Genomic DNA, 21556 nt, shown 5'->3' with positions numbered 1-21556 from the left:
TTCCTTCACAGAATTTTTACAACCTGTACATATATATTTCTGCAATTATTAGATAGTATTTGTTTAAATTATAAGAGAGTAAGACCAAGGAGAATAAGAATAATATTTTTCTTTATTGCTTATTATCTATATCCAGGATCCTGTGTAGTGCCTAGCATATAGTATCCACTTAAGAGCTGGTAAGTAAACAAACACATGAATGGACAAGGAGATATTCTACTAGGACATTCAGGTAGATCTAATGATAATCTAAATTAGTAGTAACTATCATATGTGTATCATAATAACAATAGAGACAGGAGGTAGAGAGACTCTAGGCAGACAGAAGCAGGTTCCTGGTGAAGCCCTACCTTCAAGCCAAAAAGCCTGAAACCCGCGGCCGAAACTGAGAACTTCTATCCCCGTGTGCCTGCCCTCTCCTGATAGGTTCTTTCTAAATAATGTCTTCTTGCCAATCCAATGTTGCCTTTTCCAAAACTACCTTTGGCCTATCACGCCCCTAACCTGAACCTCTAAAGACCCCAGACATAGCTGGCAGAGAGGAGGAGCTGCTGAAGGTTGGGAAGAAGGGCCGGATGTCGAGAAGGGGCGAATTTGACTTCATAGACAGCAGCTGGATGAAACAACTTGACTTCAGGAGAGAGAGAGAGAGAGGCAGCTTGACTTCCAGGGAGAGCGACCTGCACTTCCTGTCTTCTTTCCAGCTCCCCTCTCCACTGACAGCCTCTTCCATCAAGCAGTAAAACTCTCCACATTCGCTATCCTTCAATTCATCCATGTGACCTCATTCCTCTTGGGCACTGGACAAGAATTCAGGAGGCACCAAGTGCAGGTATCCTAAAAGGCTGTCACATTGGCCCTTTGCCTGCTGGGAGAGGTCAACCACCCCCTGTGATGAGGCAAGGGGCCCACTAAGCTGATAACACACTCCTATCTGTGGATGGTGGAGCTAATAGAGTATTATAACATGCCCTGTTGGGCCTTGAGGTCACAGGCACCACAACTGGATGCCGCGGGAGGGTCCTGCATGGAGTTTGCTCCTGCCAGTGCTGAAGTAGCTGGCCAGTTCATGCATGGTCCCTCCTGCATGGGGTGGAGCCCTGCAGATCTGAGTCAACGTGAGTTTGCTCCTGCCAGGCTACCTGCCGTTTCTTGCACTTGATCGCTCCCTCTCCCTCCCTCACTGGTGTGCTCCCTCCCCCGAGGGGTTGAGCAGAGTGGGCTGAGTAAACAGGGCACTCCTGTCACGAGTCCTGTGAAGAGGTCAAGGAAATAACCCTACATCAAAAATATCACCTTCTTAATACCATAATTTGCATAAAACAGTGAAGCTTTTAAACTCCAAACTTTCTTTTTCTATAGAAAATGTAACACCTAAATATGTTGAGAAGTAGGGCTTGTTAATAAAGCAAACAATTGTGTTTTGTGGTGTGTGAGGATACATCTAATCTCAGCTGTTATTACCCTTTTTAAAATTTCCCATTGCTTCCTAAGAAAGTCTCAATTCTTTTGAGTGAATATTTTGCAACATCTGCAAGAAGAACAGAGAGATAAAAATGCAGGTGTACCTGAAAGGGGTAAGAAATCAAAACTCGTTTTTGTTAAATGCCAATGAAATGAAATAAAACTTACGAGACATGCATTGGTAGAAAAGTATATTGCAATAGACACAAAGAATCCAATACTACCTCATTCAATATTAAGTTGCAGTGTTTTCCCCATTGTGTCAAGGTTTAAGCACATACCACAGTGTATTAAACATGATCCATAGGTATTTTTGGCAGAAGCTGGAATGAAACAGACAGTAAAAGCATTTTCAGAATTGCAGTGATGGTTGTTAAGCATTCTCAGATCTATCATAAGGTATTTTTCCTTTCTAAATCATACAGTGCAGTTGACTGAATCAGTAAATTTAAAATGAGAAAGAAATAGATACTGGTTTGCTACAGTTGCTCTCATCAACCTAATCTATTCACTATGGGTGTAATATTAGTAGACTAGTTCAATAAGAAATACAATGGGGGTGTTAATTTCTTAACATTTATGCAAAAAAATAGACAAACTAAAAAAAAACTGTGAAAAGATGTGTGTCCTTATGTCACATGTGAAAAGACATAAGATTGGATCTACGAAATTACCTGGAGAACCTAACAAAGCTGAAACACACACACACACAAACACATTGCACAGCTACAAGATACAACCTGCTAAATGATGTACAGTGCTGATACTGTCCTTTTCACTTATTAGTACACCTTATTTGCTAAAATCACTAATTATTCATGTTGTAAATCCAATAATCCACAGAAAGTCTTTTTTACAGTGAATAATGCTATCGGAAAGTTACAGTTCATTTGCTCTAAAGTGGAGCTGGTGGTGGTCCATCAAGTTTAAATGAGTCTTCCAAACTCTCACAACTAGTTAGGAACAGTCCTTTCACTGAAAATTAGTTCCTCTACCTCCCTAAAAATAATATTAAATTTATGATATAACACTATCTCCCTAGATTTGTGAGACATAATAAAGTTATTTGAAATCTTTCTCCTCTCGTTGACAGTTTCACCCTTTTGCTTTGAATCCTCATAATTTACTCAAATATTGTGGAGGTAAAAATTCACTTTACAAGTAAAACTGTACATACTTGCAATAAAAATTCCAAAATGTAGGGATGTCTATATTCCTTAGCAAAAAGGTATTGATGAAATAATTCCATTCTAAAGAGTCAGAGATAAAGTAATATAAATGGCCAATTTTTTTGTTTCATGTGTACAGCAGCTATTGTAGACAGTAGGTTGAAAACTAAAGTTTGAATATTATTTTCTTTCAGTAACCACTTTTATAGAATTAGATTTCTAGCTACAAGGGGCTATGTTAAAATTACATGAGAATAAAAGTTTTATAAAAGCTTCCTTTGCAGAACAATGTATCTTCAAATCAATAAAGACTATGTGCAAGCCCTGATAACTGTGGTTTTCCCATTTAAATTTTTTGTTTGTTTATTTTAGCTCTATCATCTCTTCTTGTTTATAAATTTTTTAAAAAGTTCATAAAATGCTCTGAAGTTATGTTTTTCTATATCATGTTTCTCCCATTTGGTTTCTACAATTTTCCAAAATGCATATAGATTGAGGAACCTGTGGCAGCATAGCATCATGGACAAGACCATGGCTTTGACATTGGATGGTCTCAGTTTAAACTCTGCTTTCATCATTTCACAGAGGATCATTTGAAGCCAGTCATGAAATAGTTCCATTATGTTACTTTATCTTAAACAAAAAGAGTGAGGTTGCCTAGTCATATATTGTGAGGATGATATGAATAGATATTTATTTATGGCACTTGAAAGACTGCTTTGACCATAAAAGTATTCAGTAAATCATCTATGGTCAGCATGAATCAGAGAAAGTTCTCCCACCTTCCATTTCCAAATTTACTAAGTCACATAATATGTCTTTGGAAAAAGGCCACAATGCAATAATGATGATGATTATGACAGTAGTGACAACCATAACAAGGAGAATATGAGGAAGGAAGAAAAGGAGTAAGATGGGGAAGAAAGGTTGGGTAGGGGAGGGAAGAGTTGAGGTTTTCTTTTCTTTTTTTTTTTTTACAGCTGACTCTCAGACTGAAGAATAATTACATCATCTCTTTTACGTGCATATTTCCATTTCCATTTTACAAACAAGGACATAACAAGCTTAGAGAGTGTGGTGGTTTTAAAGTATGCCCGCAAATTTAGTGATACTCCTTCCTTCCACAGTTGAAATTTAATTTTCCTTCCCTTTAATTTGAGGTGGACTTAGTTACTCTCTTGTAATAAACAGAATATGGTGGAAGAGATGTCATGCCACTTCCAAGACCAGGTTATAACAGAAATTGTGGCTACTTCCTTGTTCTCTTTAGGATCACTCACTTTGGGGAGGCCAACAGCCATATCATGAGGACGCTCAAGCAACCTTACGAATAGAAACATATGGCAAAGGATGGAGACTTCTGGCCAACAGAGACTGAGACCTCCTGCCATCTTGACTGCATTTTATATGAAGCCTTATGAGGGACGTGAGTGAAAACCTCCTTGTTATGCCACTCTCAAATTTATGACAGACAGAAAAGGTAATAAGTATTTTTATCCATTAAATTTTTTGTTGTTGTTTCTGTGTATTTTTTTTTCTGTATTTGTCATGCAGCAATAGATAACTAATACAGAGTTTATGAAATTTGCCTATGTTACTGAGCTACTGGGTTGTCAAAGAACGATTGTAAACCAGGTGCATTTGAAACCAAAAGTCAGTAACTTTTCCAACACAATAGGAAGGCCTCTTGCGAAAAGTTTTTGTAAAAGGAAATTCCCTAGAGCTAGCCATCTCTGGGTGAGGCTGCCTTCCACATTGCTTTGAAAGATGGCATTCAAAATTTCAAAAGTTGGGTTATGCGATCCCCCCATTTTTCATCCTCACCAACAGGAAAATAATTAAAAAGAAATTTCAATATATTTCCCCATTGTTTTTGTCATTTATTCCCAATCTTTTATATTATTATCATTGTTTGTTTTATTGTTATTTTGATTTACTTATTTTTTCCTGGGTAAAAAATATCCAAACACTTCCTGTCTCCCTGGGCCTTAGCCCATATAACTCTGTTATAAAGTATCTTTTTTTTCTCCCAGGCATACTTAATGTATCTTTTCTTTTCTTCTTTCTTTTTTTTTTTTTTTTTTTTTTGAGACGCAGTCTGGTTCTGTGGCCCAGGCTGGAGTGCAGTGGCCGGATCTCTGCTCACTGCAAGCTCTGCCTCCTGGGTTCATGCCATTCTCCTGATTCAGCCTCCCGAGTAGCTGGGACTACAGGCGCCCGCCACCACGCCTGGCTAATTTTTCTATTTTTTTTTTTAGTAGAGTCAGGGTTTCACTGTGTTAGCCAGGATGATCTCGATGTCCTGACCTTGTGATCCACCCGCCTCGGCCTCCCAAAGTGCTGGGATTACAGGCATGAGCCACCGCTCCCGGCCTAATATATCTTTTCAATACATCTTCTGTTTTTCCATCAGATCTTGTTCATAGTGTTGAGGTAGCCTATTGTTACCCTATGTTGCAATTATTTCTGTTTCTGTCAGCTTCCTTCTTGAGAATTTGACATACTCATTCTTAGCTTCTTGCAATGTCTAGCCTGTAGCCTGACACAGAGCATTTTTTTTAGATGAATAAACTCTCCCTCCCAACTTGGCTCACTACATTATTTTGCCAATTGGCTTTCACACATTAAAGGAAAACCCATTGTAAACACTAGCAATGGTCTGGGCTTAAATTAACCTAAGGCCAAAGTAATAGATATTTTTCACAAGTCCAAAAGAAAAAATAAATGGTATGTTAGAACATCATCTTTCTTACTGTGTCATAAGATGAATTAAATTGTGTTAGTATTTAAATAGGTAATATCACCCAGATCTAGAGAGCGTCTGTGTGCAGGGGTGTGTGTGTGTGTGTGTGCGTGCACACACACGTGCGTATTTGTGTCAGAAAAGCTTCTTATGTGTTTTGAAATGGTGGGAAACAATAAACAGGTCTGTATAAGACAAATCATATAAAGTAATATAAAGGAAACCTGGAAGAATGCATCCAAATTCAGCTGCAAGAATGAATTAGAGAAATTAGTTAGAGAAAATGGTTGGCAATTACAGTGCAAGGCTGTATTTGACCAACCTTTGAACCGAATTGCCTCTGTCCTTAGGAATAAGAGGGCCGTGGCAAATAGAAAATACTTTGTTCCAAGGCTGAAATATAGGTGTGTTGTCAGAAAATAAACATATTTATGCAGCAAAGTTACTTGCATATATTATGGAAACTACCTCTGAAATGCAGAAAATATTGTTACCTTTACTGATAGTCATTTGGGCCCCATTTGACTGCTGATTCAACTCAAATTCAACCCTTTCTTCCCAGTCATCTTCATCTAGATATCGTGACTGGGACACCATGCTTGGAGGTGCAGCAGCAAAAGAGAAAATATGAAATCCAGACGGGAGGAAGAAAAAGACAGAAAGATCTTGGATCACTGTCCAGATTTTTGAGCCATGGCACCAGGCTTGCACTGCCTATTTTTAGACTTCTTGTGATGTAGACCATAAAAACCCTGTTGTCCGAGGGCGCAGCGCCAAAGGCCTCTAAACCAGGGAGGTTCTGATTAATAACTGGTTTTAGATAAAAATGTAGACAGCCATCACATGCACTCTGGGTTCTATGAGACTTTGCTGGGTTCTATGAGACTTTGCTGTACTCTAGTCCCAGAGCACTTTTTTTTTTTTTGAGGTAAAAATGTACTTTCATCTCAGTAAGGGAATTCAGCAACCACACAGAATGGAAAAGGTCGGTCAGATGGTTGCCTTTCATAAAGCAGTAGCACCTCTAAGGCTTCCAAATGTTTGCTTTATAAACTACCCTCAGCCTGTCACTTACAATTTCCATTTTCATTATAAATCAGCAGCAAAATGTGCCGACTGTCTGTGTTGCAGTAAAACACAGCTGTTTCCATTTGCTCTCCTATCAGTTTCATTCTCACATCATTCTGCATTGGAATGGAATTGAATCATTCATCCCCAGTACAAGAAATGTTCTGCAGTTTAGTAGCAGGCAAATCTTACTCTTTAATTTCACTTTTTTTTTGGGTTTCCCAATAGCCTAGAATGGGGACTTCAGTTTTCCACTCTGGCATTTGTAATATGGAATGTGTTAGTCTTCAGTATAAATAAAACAAACATCTGACTGCATCTTACTCTCACATGAAATTAAAAGAAGTTTTGCTAAACCCTGCGTTTCAAAATGTAGTAAGGTTCTTCAATTCCAGGTAACTGCATAAAGGAGTATCAGTTTCTGAGACAGGAAAAAATGTGGTTTGTATGTATATTGTAAGAGGTAGGGGATAAAAGATTAAATGTGAATTATGATTATGATACTTCCAAAGAATCTTGCAATTTCTAGCCTGTAGACTAACACAGAGCATTTTTTTAGATGAATAAACTCTCCCTCCTAACGTGGCTCACTACATTATTTTGGGTATTATTTACTAACCATTTTGTTCATAGTGCTGTAGATTTTTCAGATATTGACAACATACTATCTCAGATCTTTAAAATATATTCAAGTAGACATTATCAATACCTACTTATACATAATGAAAGTGTGAATTAGGAAGATTATTAATATTAACTCAACATCGTATAATCCAGTGTCTGGAACATCAAAAATGCTTTTCTGAATGAATGAATAAAGATATCAATTAATAAGTTTTCCAGCTGGAATTCTAATTCACGCCAGTGCTGCTTTTCCAGAGTACAGTTTCTTACCCGTGTTTGCATCACTAGTTTTTGGAGTTAGGCTCTGCTCAATACAAAGCTGGTTATGTTGGGTGAACTCTCATCTATGTCCTGTGCTATTTCTTCGCTTATGATTTCTTTTCATGCCAGCATTCTCAGGTAAGTTCCTATCCACAGGCATGGGGCCTGTTGCTTATTGTTCATGGATACCTTCAGACTGAAGTCCAGTGGCATTGCATCCTCCACCTCCTGGGTTCAAGGGAGCATATCTGACTAATTTTTATATTCTTAGTAGAGAAAGGGTTTCACCATGTTGGCCAGGTTGGTCTCGAACTCCTGACCTCAAGTGATCTGCCCGCCTCGGCCTCCCAAAGTGCTGGGATTACAGGTGTGAGCCACCACACCAGACCCTGTTCATGGATGCTTTTAACGTTACACTTGCCATGAGGATACTAAGGGATATTGTAGTCTCTCAAAGGTTGGCAGATAGTTACGGGTTAAGGATATGTGGCATGAGCCAGGCATCAAGTCCACTCCCAGAGACTTAAAATTGTGTGAGAGCTCTGGGCACAGTCAGCTTCCCCTGGTTTACCAACTGAATAGATGGCTGGAGAGGGCTTTGATTTTACTGCTTCTTGCAGTTAGTGCTTTATACAGAAAACTTTATCATTCTAACTCAGCCCCAAATCTTGCTCAGAGATCTTTTTTTCTGTTCTCTCCACTTTTTTGCTTCTCACCCACATCGTTCCTCGTTATGAAGACTGATTACACTTCCCTCATTTTTTGTCAAAATAATACTTAAAAACACATCAACAAGAGGCCAGTTGCTCATCAAAACCAGAGTAAAATAATAATCAACAGAAATTTCAGAAACTCTTTTTGAGAAAAAAAAGCACAAAGCATTCCTTAACTTGGAAAGAAGAACAATATTTTTGGTCTTTCTCAGAAAAAATCAAAATTTATACTTTTCTACCAATAACTGGGCCTCTAATATAGCAAATTAAAATAAAAAGATTTTTTAAAAAATTTAACATTTTTATTTTACTATCCAGGATTATAAAAAATAGACTTTTTTAAAGAGCGGTTTTAAGATCACTGAAAAATTTAACAGAAAATTCAGGGTTCCCGTATATCCTCTGGCCCCACACATACATAGCCTCCTCCTTCGTTATCAACATCCTGCACTAGACTGGTATATTCATTACAACTGATGGACCTACATTGAGACATCATTATCACTCAAAGTCCATTGTTCATATTAAGGGTCTCTCTTGGTGCTTTACATTAAATGGATTCTGACAGTTGCATAAAAACAGGTATCCACCTGTGAATCATACAGAATCGTCTCACTGCCCTAATAATCCTCTGTATTCCTCTAATTCTTCCTTCCCTCCCTTTCTTCTAGCTACTGGCAACTACTGATCTTTTTACCATCTTCATAGTTTTGCCCTTTCTAAAAATATTACGTGGTTGGAATCATACAGTATGTAGCCTTTTCAAATTGGCTTCTTTCACCTGGGAGAGTATGTTTACATTTCATCCATGTGTTTTTATGACTTGAATCCTCATTTCTTTTTATCACTGAATAGACTCCAGTGCCTGGATGTAACTCAGTTTATTTATCCTTTCACCTACTGGAGGGCATCTTGGTTGCTTCCAAGTTTTGGCAACCATGATTAAATCTGCTATTAACATTCGTGTGCAGGTTTTTGTGTGGACACAAAAGCCTTTGTTTTTCAAGTCCTTTTCGGTAAATACCAGGGAACACAGTTGCTGAATAGTATGCTAAAGTACGTTTACTTTTGGAATAAACTGCCAAACTGTCTTTCAAAGTGGCTGTACCATTTTACATTGCTTCTAACAATGAAAGAGATTTCCGTTGCTCCACATCCTTACCATCATTTGGTGTTATTGTGCTGCTGAAACAAAATACCTGAGACTGGGTAATGTATAAAGAACAGAAAATTATTGTCTCCATAGTCTTGGAGCTAGAAAGTCCAAACTCAAGGTGCTGGCAGGTTCATTTGTCTAGTGAGAGCTTCTCTCAGAAAGGATGGCTTTTTTGCTACATCCTGGGAAGAAGAAGAAGCTGTTTCCTCATATTGTGATAGGCAGATGGGCAAGCTAACTGTGTGCTTCATAAAGTCTCTTTTAAAAGTTTCTTAATCTCATTTACAAGAAAGAAGCCGTCATGGCCTAATTACCTCTTAAAGGCCCCACCTCTTAATACTATCATATTGGCAACACCTGAATTTTGAAGGGGGCACATTTAAACCGTAGCATCAGTATTTGGAATTTTGGCCATGATAATAGGTGTACTGGGTATCAATGTTGTTTTAATTTGCAATTATCTAATGATGTATCATCTGGAACATCTTTCCATATGCTTATTTTTTCATGTGTATATCTTTTTTGGTGAGGTTTTCATTCAGATATTTTAACCATTTATTTTCTTATTGTTGGGTTGTAAGAATTCTTTGTATATTTTGGGTAACAGTTCTTCATCAGATACGTCTTTTGCAAATATCTTTTCCAAGTCAGTTGCTTATCTTATTCTCTTGACAGTGTCTTTTGCAGAGCAGAGATTTTTAATTTTAATGGAGTCAAGCTTAGCAATTATTTATTTCATGAATCAGGGTGTTGTCCCCCCAAAATTCATCATCATACTTATAGTCATCTATATTTTCCCTTGTTATCTTCTAGTAGTTTTATAGTTTTGTGCTTTACATCTTGATGTATTATCCATATCGAGATGGTTTTATAAAGGGTGTAAGTTCTGTATCTGTAGATGTCCAATTGTTGTAGTGCCATTGGTTGAGGACTGTCCCTCCTCTAGTGTATTACATTTGCTCCTTCATCACAGATCAGTTGACTATGTGGGTCTGTTTCTGGACCCTACTCTACTTTATTTCACTGATCTTTTTCCAGGAATTTTTATGCTTGTCTTATGCAATGCTAACAGCAAATGGATAAGATAGCTATTATTACATTTATTTTGTAGATGAGAAAATTTAGGTCTTTAGGGGAAAATTACTTTGTCCAGTACCTGACCAAACTATATTCAAATTCATCTCTGTATTGCTCCAAAATTTTTGCTCATTCTATTAAACCAAATTCAACACTTATACAGAGGAATTGGAGTGGAGTACACAACAAATTGATGATTAGAATGAATTCAACATTATTTTATCCCACATGCAGTGGCTCCTTTCCCTTTTATTATATCATTCTTTATTCCACTCACATATTTTCAATCTTTATCTGTGTCTGGATCAATGAAAAATCGGGTTAAGAATTTTAATGGCTATCATAAGTGTCTGAATTATAAAAGTGGCAACATCTGAAATTGCTCCACATTTAAAGCAAACATAGTATGAATAACTTGAAATATTTACATATGGGCACATTTTTCTACTCATTTCCTGAGCATAGGACCAAATAAGATACTAATTATATTAAGAAGTCTCAGCTGGGCACAGTGGCTCATATCTGTAATGCCAGCACTTTGGGAGGTCAAGGCAGGGGGATCATGAGGTCAGGAGTTCAAGACCAGCCTGGCACAGTGGCTCATACCTGTAATGTCAGCACTTTGGGAGGCCAAGGCAGGTGGATCACGAGGTCAGGAGTTCAAGACCAGCCTGGCCAGTATGGTGAAACCCTGTCTCTACTAAAAATACAAAAATTAACTGGGCATATTGTGTGCACCTGTAATCACAGCTACTCGGGGGGTGAGGCAGAGGAACTGCTTGAACCAGGAGACGGAGGTTGAAGTGATCCAAGATAGCAGCACTGCACCACTGCACTCCAGCCTGGGCAACAGAGTGAGATTCTGTCTTAAAAAAAAAAAAAAAAAAAGTCGCAAAAAGAACAATACCAATTATTTGCTTTTATAAAGCTCTTTATAATTCATAATATCATGGGAGGAAAAAAAAGTTAATTAAATGTGACCCAGTTTGCAAAAAAAGGTATCACATGTGCTTTTGCTGCTGGCCTATTTTTAAAGTGCTCAGTGTACATACCCTCACTGGGGATACTGCTTGACAGATGAATCTGTCACTGAGAAAAAAGATAATCATGTTATTAAAAAGTATCCTAAGAGAAATCAGAAAACTCCTTGTAAGTAATGCAGATTTATCTGAAATAAGATGTACAAAAGACTCATTAATATTTTTTGAGATAAAGTTCTTTATTTCCTTATCCTAAATTGTACACCAACAGAAGTTTAAAGAACATGTTATTGATTTGGAAATAGTATTTTCTCAATGTAAAGGGAGTATTTTGAAAAGGAACAAAATGGTGTCAATGGTTTAAAAAATGTCAAATGGTAAGCCAGCTTTATTATTCATACATATTATGTAAACTATAGACTATAATGATTTCAGGGAATTTAAAACATTTAATAATCAATTAATTGAACATTTTTTGCTTTTCTACTTCCAGCAGATATTGAAATTAGCTTTTTTTTCTATGTTATTTACTGGCCTATTTCAGCATATTCAGAAACATTAGAAGTAAATCAAGGACTAGATGCATCAAAGTAAAAGTGATTGTTGACTATTGAACTTGAATAGACTGTTAATGAATCTTAACTGAAGTACTTTACTTTCTTCAAATTTTAGTCTGCATGAATGTGATTATAGTTTGAAAAGTGATTATAAAATTGTGTACTAGAATTTTGAAGTGATTTCTCAAGTGTTTCCCACATTATATTCACCCTTCTCTGAAGTAAATTGACACTTTTCCCTTATTCTCAGTTTTGAACATTACATTTGGACTTTAAAACCATTTTAATGAACCTCTTAAAAAATATAGCCATTCATTTTTTTAAATGCTTATTTCTTTTCTTTCTCACTTTCTTCTTGTCAAATTAAAGAGGAAAATCCTCAATTAATTTCATCTGTCAAAATACAGTTTTCTCCATTAAAATATCCTAATTAAGCATAATAATAACAACAATTTTGGGGGTAATTATTTTGTTTTAGGCATGTTGCTAAGCCCCTTTATATGAATCACTTCCTCCTTTGCTTGGTTCTACAATTTTCTAAGTCATCTTTTCAAGAATATATTTAAGAGAGTGGCTATATAAGGAAATAATATTGACCAAATATTTTATAAGAATTCAACCTAATTAAATGCATGTTTGGCTTTTTAAAAAAATATATTTATTTTAAACAGTCTTAAATACAGATAAAAATTCCATAAGGTTGATAATACAGAGAATAATTGTGGGTAAATAATAAACTTCCAAAAGGATATAATTCAGGCAACATGGAGCTAGCCTGGACTAGCTAATGCAGATAGCAAGAACTGGTTGGAATCTGAATAATATTTTTATGTAATGTGCATAGCAGTATTTTAAGGATGGTGAGGCTACTAGATATCTAAAATAAAGAGACAAAGCTGATTTTATTGTTCACTATAATAAGAGAGAGCTGTGCTGGTCAGTCATAGTCTCTGTGAGCAGAACAGAGCAGACTACTGATTTTATATAGAGATTCAGGGAAAAATGGAGTTCAGGGATTGGTAGATACTCCTTCTAGAAGTTTCAGTAGATGACATCATTTGTAGAATTGCAGTCACTAGGATGAGACTGTTGTTGCCTGGTTGGTATTCAGAGGCATACTTCTTAGAGCTATTGTGTTCACTGTTGACTGGCTGACTTTTTCAGAAGCAAGAGATTCACTCAGTTCCACTGGAAGGAAATGTGTCTGTTTAACAGAGTGGTCACTGATCTATTGAATGGGTTGTATTAGTCAGGCTCAAACAGAGAAGCAGAATACGTGTAGACATATATGCAAATCCAATGTCATATATAGTAGGTGGTCAGAAAGGAAGCATCATGCGTGGGCTGGAATTTCCTGAGTATGGACCAAGTTATTGTCATAGGTGAGTTTCTTTCTCTCTCCCCAGGGAATTTATAGCCTTCTTCTAGGGGGTTCCAACTGAGTAAGTAATGCCCACCCAGGATAATCTCTCCTAGTTAATGACCATTTTTTATGGATTTTTGTTACATTATCTCTTCACAACAACAACCTGTATTAGGGTATAATTGGATAAGGAAAAAAAGGAATATGCATGATACAAAATGGTTATTTTTCCCTTCCTTCCTCCAACTTTTGTAGGACAATAACTCTTGTAGTTTACCTACCAAATAACATAGGAGCAAGGATATTCCAGAGAAGAAAGTTTAGTCTACCCAAGGTGAAAACACAAAATCGTTACACGTTTTCTACGGGCACAGAACAATCAATCTTTTTGTATGCTTGCCGGAACTTTTGAACTGATCTTTTCCACTCTTTCCTCCTTTCTCTAATTTTCTTTTTCTTTTTATTCTCATTGCTTTTGTCATCCTTCATATACTACATCAGGGAATGTATATGCTATAGCAGAATATGAGAGCAAAATACTTTTTTTTTTCTTTTGGCCCAAAAGCAAAGGCCCTTGAAGAACCAAAAGCATTACAGCAGACATAAATAACTTTGAAGAATTTATCATGAGGACTATTGAGCCTTTATTATTCCTAATTTCTGTCTTTTAATTTGAAAACAAATATTTTGTGGAGAATAGGCATAGATGGTAATATGGTCTAAATGGAAGTGATGAGTATATAAACAAAGGTGATTGTAGTGTAGAAAAGAGGTAGAGCACTGGAGAGCTGGCATAACCCCATATAAAGTTTATAGGATTCAAGATGAGAGGGAAGTTTTATATCCAATTTAGGATAATGTTGTACAGATGAATTGAGACATCTGGGATGGGAAAAATCACTATATCATATATCTTGTTAGGTAAGTTGCTTAGATTAAAAGACATTTTCTATGCCCAGTCGAAAGAGAGTAGATATCTCCTATGCTTCTGAATAGCACAGAAACAGCAGAGAACATTTCTGAGCCTCAAGGAACATTTAGAGTACGGCCTGTGTGAATTTAGGACTGAGGGTCAGATGAGTTAAAGTCACCTTGTTGAAAGCTTGACTGGGTCTTTGGCTTGATAAACACATCTGACCTCCACTCCCAAGTAAAGTTAAAAAGAATTAAAAACTCAGACATAATCTGATGGAAAATGTGGAAATCACTTTCGATATAATACCAAATTTGTGTCATTCTGCTAGAAAAGTGACTTAAAATAGAAATTAGAACTTATAGCAATAAAATTATATTTATTAAAATTCAAATACATAAAATGTTCATATACTTAACAATTATCAAATCCTAAATTGTAATACTACTTACCATCTTAATGTTTTAAATAATTTATATATATAAATTATAAAAATGATTTTCATATATTGCTTATATATGTAAATTACATAAATGATTCATATATACATAGCTTATATATACATGGCATTAAAAATTGATATATTCCTATAATAATATAAATTATACATAACTGAACGGTGACTTTGGTCCTGTTCTTTCACTTTTTTGATATAATATAGTTGGTTGTGTTTATGAATTCTACCTGAAATAAGATCCCTCCCTTTTTTTTTTTTTTTTAAGAATTTCACTCTCGTGAAGCATAAAAAGAATATAAGAATATAAGACTTTAAATCCTTCCACATTCTGCTGGTCAAAGAATATGTACTATTGTATGTAATAATACCTAAGTCATTCTTCCACTCTGAACTCAATCCAATTCTATTATTTGATTTTGGAAATGGATTTTGAACATGGACCTGTTTGTCTAATCTGATTATTATTTTCCTATTCTTTTCTATTTAAATGCTGAGTGGCAGAGCTATATTTAGGAAGGCAATGATTTCATTACACCAATAGAGGGAACTGCCTTTCTAACAAAAGAGCAAAAGCCAAGTTGGCTAAGCAAGAATATTTCCCATCACACTGAAGAAGCCACAAGAGAAATGCCGACAAAATGTCACCTCAAACACAGTGACAACAGGATTACAGAAATCTAATTAGCCATTTCATTAACTGAATCCTGTCTGTGGAGATGGCAAACAATGGGGACTCAGAAACATCCATTCATTAGAAATATATGAAACTGTCAAGAAGATTATTCCATAATTTGTTCCTTGTTTTTTTTTTCAGGTGGTGCAGATGGAGTTAGGGTGGTGGAGTGACTTATTAAAAGGTCATATTTCAGAAGTTGTTAAAATTGAGGACACTTTCAGGGAGCTAAATTTACTATTGTAGATATATTGACGATTATAACTTTGAAATCTTCTTTCTTTTTTTCGTCCCACATAAGTTAGTTAGGTAAATTTATGGACATGATGTACTAAGAGTCATATCTTGACAAAAATCATTAATAAGATGCTATTTATCTCAATTGCATCTTTACATAGCACTTACATTGTCAATGGATTGATTAAATGTAAACTCTTTGAAGACAGGTGTCTCATTTTGCTTGTTTTTATAGCCATAGGTTTTAGTGTCTGAGAAACGTTTAAGGTAACAGATAAATGAGTGAAACAATTTTTTTTAAATAAACAAAAAATTTTAACCTCAAGAAGAACAAAGTGGTGTGAATCCAAGGGAAGTGAAAAGAAATTGATGGCAGGATTATAATTTCTGACTGATTGAAAAATTCACCTGTTCATTAATGTAATTTCCTGGTAACATATTAAGAATTGTCACTGAATTTTGATGAAGATGTTATTGCATATTAAAAGCATTGCAATAGAGGGCAGTCTAGTTTCTGCAGGTTGTACCTTTTTATTTTGGACCTGGTCAGTGTGTCTTCAATGGCTACTGTACATTATCATTGCACACAGTGTATTATCAAGCCAGTTGCCACTTAACTTGTGGCATTTGTGGCTGCTATTTTGTGACTTGGTTTCTCTCACTAGAAGAACAGGATTTTCCACTGGGTTGATGGTGAAATCTTGACGTTAGCCCATCTGCCTGCAGGGTGTGGTTTTCTTTTCTTTTTTTTTTTTTTTTTTTTTTTTTTTTTTTTTTTTTTTTTTTTTGAGACGGAGTCTCACTCTGCCGCCCAGGCTGGAGTGCAGTGGCCGGATCTCAGCTCACTGCAAGCTCCGCCTCCCAGGTTCACACCATTCTCCTGTCTCAGCCTCCCGAGTAGCTTGGGACTACAAGCGCCCGCCACGTCGCCCGGCTAGTTTTTTGTATTTTTTTAGTAGAGACGGGGTTTCACCATGTTAGCCAGGATGGTCTCGATCTCCTGACCTCGTGATCCGCCCGTCTCGGCCTCCCAAAGTGCTGGGATTACAGGCTTGAGCCACCGCGCCCGGCCAGGGTGTGGTTTTCAATGCCTCGGTGAAGCATATAGTTGTATTATTTAAAAGAAAGATGAACAGACGAAGGTGAAGGAGCATTCTTTGTCCACAAAAACGTGCAACCTTACCCCCGCCAGCAAAAAACAGACTGTTATGTAAAAGTCTAAAAGACAGAGGCAAGAAAAGGCCTAGACAGATCTGAAAGATGTTAAGAATGGCCTTTCAGATAACCAAGAATATCAACTGAAAACACTTTTAAGCTATCTAGCTTCATTTATACAATTGAAGATATATTACTTCCAGCAAAGTAAAGAACAATTTGCTGACACTAAAGTTGTAGGGAGTTATTTGATTTTAGGCATGAAGTTTCACAGGATTACCAGGATGTTGAATACACTTTCATTCGAAGGTGGCTCCATTTACAAAGTATGGGAGCTGGTGCTGTGTATTGCCAAGACAACAATTACAACATGAGAAGTTCAGATGAGCAGAATGGCCATTTTGGTAATAGGCTTGATTAATTCGTTGATTGATTTAGGGGGTGGTAATTGTGTAGGCATCCTGAGGATAATGCAAAGGTTCTTTAAGAACAAAACTTTCAGCATGCCATCCTATATTGTATCGCAGAATATACCACCAGACGTAACAAAAAGCCAAAATTATAACTAATTAAGCAACACTTATATCTCTATGAACCAACACTTTCCAGAAGAAGAGGCTGTAACTCAACTCTATAAGCTTAAGACATTGAAAACTTTAAAAGTTTGCCCATAGAAAAATAAAATTCTGCAAGAACAACACAATGGCTATTCAGGACATTTAATTTTTTTCCACATATATTGAATTTGTTCAAAAACTAATTTTCTACCTAGAGCAGAAGCCACAGCAAACAGACAAACCTAATAATAGAATATTGGTTTAGAAGACTAAACAATGAGATTAATGAAGTAATGTATTGCATGGGAGAAAACAACACTAAAAATACTTTAAATAACAGAATTGGTTATTTTAAATTTAAAAGTAAAGAAAAAAATTTTTTTAAAGTTTTCTTTAGGGTTTACATATTGTCAGAAGAAAATGTCATTTTTAAAGACTGAACTTGAGCTAGTATCTTTATAAAGGGATTGTCTATTAGTTACTTTATTGACTGGGATTAACAATGACCTTCTTCAGTTAAATACAGTTACTTGTTTGTTTGAACTGAGATCTCAGATATTCTCCTGTAATTGATGTTGATCAGTATGAGATTATGAGCTTAAAAATAAAAACATACTTCTCACTGAAAATCAACCTAAGACAATATTTTTGTTCAATTCGAATTCCCATATGAGACTAAATCTTTTTAAACAAAACACTAGTCTTATGAAAAAAGCCTATTGTTATGTTAAAAAAATAATAGTCTCAATTTATTAATCTATAAAATGGGGCTAATAATATACACCTTTAAAAATGTTATACAAATGCTAGAGAAAACTAATAAGAATTTGGAAACAAAATTATATACTTTTCCTGTCACTAATTTAAATCACAGAGGTCTTTTAAATCAAACTATCCAGCTAGCTGGAAAAATAAGAGCTCTCGTTTGTGAAAAGAAACTGACTGGCTGGGCCCGGTGGCTCAGGCCTGTAATCCTAGCACTTTGGGAGGCTGAGGTGGGTGTCATAGAAAGTATCATAGCAGGGAGACTTTCAGTTCCAAAATGGCAGCTGGCTTCCCTCCTACCAAGAGAAAACCTATATATATATAATATATATAAAATAAATATATTTATTTTATATATATTATATATTATATATATTTTATATATATATATATTAAAAAAGCACTGGGATTGTCACCAGTAGTATTCTAGAACTCAAAGATGAGGGTAAGTAATTTCCCAGGGTCACAGAAAACTTAAAAACTCTGAGCAAACAGTAAGATAATTTAATTTCATGTATGCAACAACTATCCCCCCAATCTGCCTGGCACTAAGAGTGCAAAAAATTTCCCCCAACTTACCATTTCCACACTGGAAAAAGTGAGATCGAGGTGGACAATCAGCTTCTCCACCAACTTGGGTCCTTCGTCAGGAGACCTTTTCATGTCTCAATCCACGAGAAGTATTGTGAGTACCTGAAGGGAGACAAATCTTTGAGGACAGCCAGAGAGAAAGGGGAAAGATGGTAACATCATCCCCATCTCTGGAAACCCTGCTCTGTAACTTGGCCAAAGGAGATGACAAATCAGAATAGCATTTCTATTCATATTCACAGCAGCATGCTGTAGGAGGCACATTCTGTAAGTGTCCTGGGCTCAAATCCCTGGCTGGCCTTTTTATGCTCCCAGGATATCCCATTTGTGACCTCCCCTATTCCTGCCAGGAAGCACTTATGATCTGCTAGAGCTGAGGCAATCCTGAGCTTTAGGTAACATCTGGTGCCAAAAACTAGGCAATGACCTAGGAAAAAATTAAGAAATTTAACAGGTAAATTATAAAGAATCTCTAAGGAAACATAACCAACAAAAACCAAAACAAGCCAGATAGAGAATACTAGAATAAATAAATAAACCTTCAAAGCAAAGACGTTGATGTATAATACATGTAGAAGTAACAACAGCAAACAGGGAACTATGACCACCACAAACAGACAAAGCAGGGTACCAGTGACTGACCTCAATGAGATGGCAATATGTGAGATCTCTGACCAATAATTCCAAATAAAACTTTTAAGGAAAATCAGTGATCTCCAAGATAACAGAGAAAAACAATTCAGAAATTTATCACATAAATTTAACATAATGATTGAAGAAAACAAAAACCCAGAAATCTGAAAACTGAGAAATACATTTGCTATACTGAAAAATTCATTGGAGGTTTAAAACAGCAGATGGGCCAAGCAGAGAAAAATGAAAAATCAGTGAGCTCAAAGATAAGCTATTTGAAATTATACAATCAGAAGGGAAAAAAGGAAAAAAAAAAAAAAGGAAATGGAGATACCTAATAAAAATACCTCAAAAGATCAAATCTAAGGATTATTGATGTTAAGGAGGGCGTTGAGCAAGAGCAAGGAGTAGAGAGCTTATTGAAATAAATAATAACAGAATACTTTCCAAAACTCGAGAATAACATGAATGTCTAGGTATAAGAAGGTAAGAGAATGCCACACAGATTTGCTAAATAAGACAACCTGAAGGCATTTGGTAATCAAGCTCTTAAAGGTCAAAGGCAAAGAGAGGATCCTAAAACAGCAAGATTAAAAAAAAAATGCAAGTAACATATAAAGGAACTCCAATTCATCTGGCAACAGATTTCTCAATGGAAACCATACAGACCAGAAAGGAGTGGGACCAAATTTTCCAAATGCTGAAAAAAAAAAGAAAAAAAGAAACTGATATTCAAGAATACTTTATTCAACAAGTTAGTCTTTTATTATGAATGAGAGGTAAAGTCTTCCTGAAATAAACAAACCTAAGATAATTTATAATGACCAGACCTGTCTTACCAAAAATGCTAACGTGAGTTATTCAATCAGAAAAAAAAAGAAAAAAAAAAAAAACACTGATGTGCAGGAAAAAAAAATGAAGATATAAAACCCACTGGTAAAATTAAATACAAAGACAACGCCAGAATATTCACATACTGTAACTATGGTGTACAATCCACTTAAAACTCTACCATGAAGCCCAAGCAAGTCTGTCAATAACGACAATAGCTATAGCACTCTGTTAACAGACAGGCAACATAAAATATGTAAATTGAGACAAACAAACATCAGAATGGGGGGACTAAAGATAAAGTATAGACATTGTTTGTTTATTTTTGTTTATTCTTCTTTCTGTGATCTAATAACAGTAATGTGTTATTTCTGATTTTGTAAACCTTGTAGTAACCACAATGCAAAACCTGAAATAGATACACTAAAAATAAAAACCAACAAATTAAAGCATAGTACCAGGAAAAAAATCATCCTTAACCACCAAGGATGACAAAAGATAAAAAAAAAAAAAGAAGAAGAAGAATAGAGGGGAACACAAAACAACCAGAAAGCCAGCAACAAAATGACAGTAATAACTGCTTACTTAATAATAATACTGAATGTAAATAGGCTAAATTCTCTAATTAAAAGACACAGAGTGGTTGAATGGATGGCAGGGGTTGGGAGTATGGGGGAGGGATAGCATTAGGAAAAATACCTAATGTAAATGATGAGTTGATGGGTGCAGCAAACCCACATGTCACATGTATACCTATGTATCAAACCTGCACGTTGTGCACATGTACCCTAGAACTTAAAGTATAATAAAAAACATCCAAGTATATCCAACTATATGCTCCCTATAAAATCCCATCTTACTTGTAAAGATAAACATAGACTGAAAGTGAAGTGATGAAAAAATGTATTTCATAGCAAATGAAAACAAAACAAAAAAAGAACAAAAGTAGCTACACATATATCAGATAAAATAGACTACTTGTCAGAGACTATAAAAAGAGACAAAGGTCATTATATAATGCTAAAGTGATTACATAGCAAAAGATGTAAGAATTATAAAAATCTATGCACTACACACTAGAGCACCCAAGCATATAAAACAAACATTAATAAATCTAAAGGGAGAGATAGACTGAAATAATAATCGTAAGAGACTTCATCACCTCAAACTCAGTAATGGACAGATCAGGTAGACAAAAAATCAAGAAAGAAACATTGAATTAAATTATACACTAGACCAAATAGGCCTAACTAACATCTACAGAATATTTAATCCAACTGGTACACAATACACATTCTTTTCATCAGCACATGAAACATTCTCCTGAATAGATCATATCTTAGGTCACGAGGCAAGCCTCAACAAATTCAAAGAGTAGAAAAATATATAAAATATTTTTCAGATGATGATGGAATAAAGCTAGAAATCAATTACTAAGCACAGGAAATCAAGAATTATATATATTCATATATATAGCTGTTAAAATGTAAGAATAAATTTGGATAAAATAAAATAAATTATCATCTACAACATCAACCAAAAAATGCTTTTTCATAAAGTTTTTTAAAA

General features: G+C 35.7%; 1 long non-coding RNA gene across 2 annotated transcripts in view; it reads right to left on the bottom strand.

The window, feature by feature from the left end:
• The window catches only part of LOC106993271 (uncharacterized), a 38776-nt gene that overhangs the window by 6741 nt on the left and 10479 nt on the right, over positions 1 to 21556 (bottom strand). For both annotated transcript variants that reach the window (XR_013404517.1, XR_013404516.1), the window contains 2 exons: positions 18512 to 18625; positions 1689 to 1787 (listed from right to left, as the gene is read on the bottom strand). This is a non-coding gene — a long non-coding RNA (uncharacterized LOC106993271). The remainder of the gene's footprint in view (positions 1 to 1688; positions 1788 to 18511; positions 18626 to 21556) is intronic.

This window comes from Macaca mulatta, chromosome 14, assembly GCF_049350105.2.
Source record: "Macaca mulatta isolate MMU2019108-1 chromosome 14, T2T-MMU8v2.0, whole genome shotgun sequence".
Classification (NCBI taxonomy): Eukaryota; Metazoa; Chordata; class Mammalia; order Primates; family Cercopithecidae; genus Macaca; species Macaca mulatta.
Note: the sequence above shows the minus strand (reverse complement) of the source record. Positions and strands in the feature narration are given on the sequence as shown.